Consider the following 6,060-nt stretch of genomic DNA (forward strand, 5'->3'; position numbering starts at 1 on the left):
AAGATTTTATTAGTTAGATTTGGGATTGACATCCTTGTCCAATCATATTTCGGTTATCTATTTACTCTACCTGAGGCACAATTTCAATTGGCATTAGAGCAGGTCTCTAAGATTTTAGAGAGATCCTATGGGTTACTCAGGATGGAACCACATTATGGGCCTTCTTCACATCCTCCTCAGTTCAACGGTGAAAACTATGGAGAATGGAAAGCTAGGATGCAGGCCTATATCTGAGCACAAGGAGATGATGTTTGAGATCTGGTTTTGGAAGGATATGTTGCACCTACCAAGACTGAGAGAACTGTTAAGAAACGGAAGATTGAGACAAAAGATGGTGTTGAAGAGAAAGATATTGTGGTTAGTGAATTTCAAATTCCCAAGCCTAAGATAGAATGGACTGCTGAAGAAAAGGCTATGAGTGTTTATAATCAGAAGGGCATGCATGCCATATTTGCTGCTGTGTCTTTCGAATAGTTTGCACATATCAGAAATTGCAAGACGTCAAGGGAAGCATGGGATAACCTTATGATTGTTCATGAGGGGAATAACAAGGTCAGAAAATCGAAGCTGCAAAGACTTATATCACAGTTTGAAAAACTCGAAATGGGAGAGGAAGAACCTTATGTTGAATTCTATGAAAAAATTATTGGGATAGTAAATAGTTGTGCAAGCTTGGGAAAAGTTATACCAGAAGTGAAAGTAGTAGAAAAAATTCTGAGATAATTGCCTGTCAGACTTCATCCCAAGAAGAATGCCATAGAAGAGGCAAGAGATATAGATACTTTATCTCTTGCTGATCTTAGTGGAGCCTTGCAAACCCATGAGTCAGAGTTGCGTCCTGTAAAGAAGGCCAACAAGAATTTAGCATTAAAAGTTATAAAAGAAGAAGATGATGATTGTAATGAGATTGATCCGAAGCAACTTGCCTTAATCACTCGTCATTTTCAAAAGCTACTGAAGAAGCAAAATTCTAAAGGAAGTGGTTCAAGTACAAGATCTCCTATAAACAAGACGTCAAAAGATGGGTCTCAAAGATTCATTCCCAAGTCTGAAGGAAGGAAGTGTTATGCATGTTCAGGGTATGAACATGAAGCCAAAGAGTGTGCAAACACTATCTCTAAACAAAAAGAGGAGAAGAAAGCCATGAAAGCCTCTTATAATTCTTGGAGTGACAGTGAGTCAGATATGTCTGAGGTTGAGGAGGAAGAGATTGCTTTTGTTGCCCTTGAAAACAATGACGAATATGATGATTCATATGAGGAGGATGTAGATATTGAAGAAACCAGAGAAAGGTACAAGGAATTGTATCTTAACTTTGACAAAGTGAAGAAACAAAATGATGGACTCAAGATCAAAGTGCAAAAAAAGAAAAAAGGATGAGTGGCAAAGGACTGAAACATCTCTTCGATCCCAAGTCAACAACTTACTTGCTGAGAGAGACTTGTTGAAGGAAAAGCTCAAGGAAGCTGAGGAGAAACTGCACAGATTGATTATAGGAGTTGAAAAACTTGACAGAATGATTGAAATGGGTAAGCCAAATGGTGACAAAACAAGTATTGGCTTTAAACCCTCATCTGCAACTAATTCTGTGACTAAATTTGTTAAACCTATTATTAACCCTAACAGTGTTGCTTCTGATATTGCCTTTAAAAATATGAATGCAACTATTTTACATGATAATGTTATGACTAGTTTTGTGCCAAAAAGGTTTAATCAAGTGTGTCATGGTTGTGGTGAAACAGGTCATATTAGGCCAAGATGTCAAAATAGAGTTAAAAAGTTTAACAAGTTTAATGCAGAAAATCTTCAAAATCAAATTTCAAAGTTAGCAAAAGAAGTTAGCAGATTGTCAACTTTAACGCAATCTGGAACAATGAAGCAAAAATGGATATGGAAGAAAAAGGAACAAGCTGGATCAAGAAAACAAAAAGTTCAAGAGAACTTACTATGTTCCTTAGCTATCACTTCTAACATAGATGAGACTAATGTTGTTTGTATGGTTGCAATTACAGCTCTAAGTGCATGTCTCAAAGACAAATGGTACTTTGATAATGGTTGTTCTAGACATATGACAGGTGACAAAAATTGGTTTGAATCTTTCGTCGATATGAAGGTAAGTGGGTCTGTAACTTTTGGTGACGGTAAGAAAGCTTGCATTTTTGGTAAAGTTACTGTCAAGATTATTGGCTTACCTCCCTTAAATGATGTTATACTTGTTGATGGACTAACTACTAATCTGTTGAGTATTAGTCAGTTATGTGATGAGTTTGGAGAAGTTAAATTCAACACCAAAAATTGCATAGTTAGTGATCTAAGTGGCAAACAAGTTATATGTGCACCAAGATCAAAAGAGAATTGTTATTGCATTGGCACTGACAATTCAAATTTGTGTTTAAGGGCAGCGGATGATCAAGTGGAGTTATGGCACAAAAGATTAGGACATGTGAATTATCGAGATTGGCTCAAGTTGTCAAAGAAGTCTTACGTTCGTGGACTACCATCACTAAGTGGAAAGCCTGAAGGAGTGTGTGGAGGATGTCAAATTGGGAAGCAAACTAGGACAGCTCACAGTGCAACTAAGTTCATTGGAACCAATAGAATTCTTGAGCTTATGCATATGGATCTGGTAGGTGCAATGTCAACTCACACCATTAGTGGTAAGAAATACATTCTTGTTTTAGTAGATGACTTTTCAAGGTATGCTTGGGTAGATTTTCTTGTTGCTAAATCCGATGCATTTGATTCTTTTTCTAAAATTTGTTCTAAGATTCAAAATGAGAAAAATGATAAAGTAGTTCGTCTTAGAACAAATCATGGGACTGAATTTGAAAATGCATCTTTTCATGATTTTTGCAATACCAATGGAATTGCTCATGAGTTTTCTGCTCCAATAACACCACAACAAAATGGTGTTGTTGAACATAAGAATAGAGTACTGATTGAGATGGGAAGAGTCATGCTAAATGCTGCAAATCTAGCCAAGCATTTCTGGGCTGAAGCTAATGGTACAACATGTTATACCTTAAATAGAGTGTATCTCAGACCAAGTACAAGCACCACACCATATGAGCTCTGGAAAGGTAAGAAACCCAATGTAAGTCATCTTCGAATCTTTGGTAGTATTTGCTACATCTATAAGGATAGAGATTTCGTGGGAAAGTTTGATGCCCGTAGTGATACTGGTACTTTTCTTGGTTACTCCTTAAATTCTAGGGCTTATAGAATTTACAATCATCGAACCAAAATTGTCATGGAATCGATAAATGCTGTTATTGATGATTGTAAGATATATGAACCTTTTGATGAGTGTGTTGATATTACAGTGCCACAAAGTTTATCTAGTGTAAAGGAAGCTTCTACAATTGATCACAGTGACTTTGACATTCAAGACCACATTGCCACAACCGTTGAGACCAGCAATACAAGTTCACAAGTTCAATGTCCAGGAGTAAAACAGGTTCAACGAGATCATCAGGTTACAGATATCATTGGTGATCTTAATGCTCAAAGAATGACTCGAAGTCAAAAGGCTCAACTTACAGAAGAGATAAGCTATTTATGCTATGTATCTCATCTCGAACCAAAAAATGTCAAAGAGGCTGTTGTGGACAATGAATGGATCTTAGCTATGCAAGAGGAGCTCAATCAATTCACTAGACATGATGTTTGGTATCTTGTTCCGAGACCAACTAACACCAATGTTATTGGTACAAAATGGATCTTCAGAAACAAGACAGATGACAAGGGAAATGTTGTGAGAAATAAGGCAAGACTAGTTGCTCAAGGATATACTCAAGTTGAAGGCATTGATGTCGATGAAACATTTGCTCCAGTTGTTCGCTTGGAATCCGTTAGATTGTTGCTGGCTATTGCTTGTCATCTAAAGTTCAAGTTGTATCAAATGGATGTCAAAAGTGCATTTCTAAATGGCTTGCACAAGGAAGAGGTGTATGTTGAACAACCTACAGGATTTAAAGCCCCTTTTCATCCTGATCATGTGTATCGGCTTAGAAAGGCTTTGTATGGCTTGAAACAAGCTCCTCGAGCTTGGTATGAGAGATTATCCTCTCATTTGTTGCTGAAAGGTTACACCAAGGGCACAATTGATCATGATCTAATGGCTGCACAAATATATGTGGATGATATTATTTTTGATTCAACTTCAAATATCTTAGTTTTTGAATTTACTGACGTCATGCAAAAAGAATTTGAAATGAGTATGAGTGGTGAACTAACTTATTTCCTTAGATTACAAGTACAACAATTAAAAGATGGGATGTTTCTATCTCAAACTAAGTATGCGAAGGACTTGGTTTCAAAGTTTAGCTTGGAAAGGGGCAGAATTTTTCAAGATGACATGATGTGGAAAAAGCTACCTATAATTCCTACTGCATGGCATATTGAAAATCTTTACACCTCTCACACTTGTTGAGAACTTAAAGCCAGTGGGTTGGAGTGTATAGCTACCATTGAAAGAAGGTGTCCACCGTCCCCTGTTCAAAACTTAAATTTATGCGGGTCAACTATTCTGGAAGCAAGGCTACATGATCACACATTGTGGGCTTTCATGAGTCAAAAGCATAGTATTATTCACAGGTGTAATCTCCTTTGTGCTGACTCACACTATACACATTTTTTTTATCTTCTTAATTGAATCTAAGCACTTTGCTCTCTAACTTGGCCATCTCAACTCCTGTTCCATGTCTTTGGTTTTTAATCTCTTTATTATTTGTGGTTTCAGAACATCCATGTTGAGTATGTCTGAAATGCTATGCTTGTATCATGCCACATAACTTGTTGTGACACTCTACTTGTTTCCCCCGACAAATCTGTTTTGCTTGTGTCTTGCTACTCTGTTTATCTGTTCAGCATTCATTCTTCTGGTTCATCTATTGCATGTGTTTGTCTGGGTATGAACGCTTTTCAGGATTCTTGTGCAAGTGTGCAGAGTTGTCCAGATACCGATGATGGTCGTCCATCTTTGGCTTTCCTTTCCAAAAAGGGGGAGATTAGTGTAAACCCTACGTTAATTGGTCATTTTGCTGTGATTAAGGGGGAGTCTTGTTTTGCTATGATTAAGGGGGAGTCTTGTTTTGCTATGATTAAGGGGGAGCCTTAGTTCTGTATAAGTGGTTATATTGAGGGGGAGTACTTGTGGTTGTGATACTCTAACAACTATATGCTATCTAATTTACTTGTGTAGAGTCGAATCCTTGATGAAGTTGAGATTGGGTGGTTTTCTTTTTTCCCCGTACTTGTGGTTGTGATACTCTAACAACTATATGCTATCTAATTTACTTGTGTAGAGTCGAATCCTTGATGAAGTTGAGATTGGGTGGTTTTCTTTTTTCCTTGTGTTGGGGTTTTATCTAGGAAATGCCAAAGGGGGAGATTGTAAATGTGAATTTACTTAGGAATTGGCTTAATTTCCTACACTTGTAATTGTGTCCTTGTTGTGTAGATTTAGGCCTAGTTTTTAGGCAAATTAACTTGGGCCACAAGACTTATCCAGATTGAGCAGATCAAGGGTTGACTATGTCTACAAGGTAATTTGCATTTGCATATCATATTTGGAAAACTATATTTTTGTGACTTAGTTTTATTAGGAATGAAATTCACAATAAAATCAATCAGCAAAATTGTTTTCCTCTTTCTCACGTTAAAACCAATCCTACTTTTTCCTACTCTTTTTGGAACGTGATTTCTATTGATATAAAACAAAGCTTGAAGACCTTTGTTACTCACTTCTGCAAAAACTGATTTGAGAGATTTATATTGAGAGAAGCAAAGGTGAGTTGATGAAAAATTAGAATGATAAAGCAACTTTGTGAAGCTTTTTAATTCTAGTTTGCATCTTCATATTGGAAGCTGTGTGCAATGGAAGCTATGTGTGGGCATGCTTGTTCGTGAGGATCTTCAATTCGAGAGAGTTCAAGCAAGGACTGAGTAAGGCAAGACAAAAGTATTGGATAGATTCGTGTTTAGAGTTTATCTTCTTGAGTCTTGTAATAGTCCATTCTTAGTGGATTTCTAGAGGTTTTTTCCGGTTGGGTTTTTTCC

The sequence above is a fragment of the Prunus persica genome, chromosome G1 (genome assembly GCF_000346465.2).
Source record: "Prunus persica cultivar Lovell chromosome G1, Prunus_persica_NCBIv2, whole genome shotgun sequence".
NCBI lineage: Eukaryota > Viridiplantae > Streptophyta > Magnoliopsida > Rosales > Rosaceae > Prunus > Prunus persica.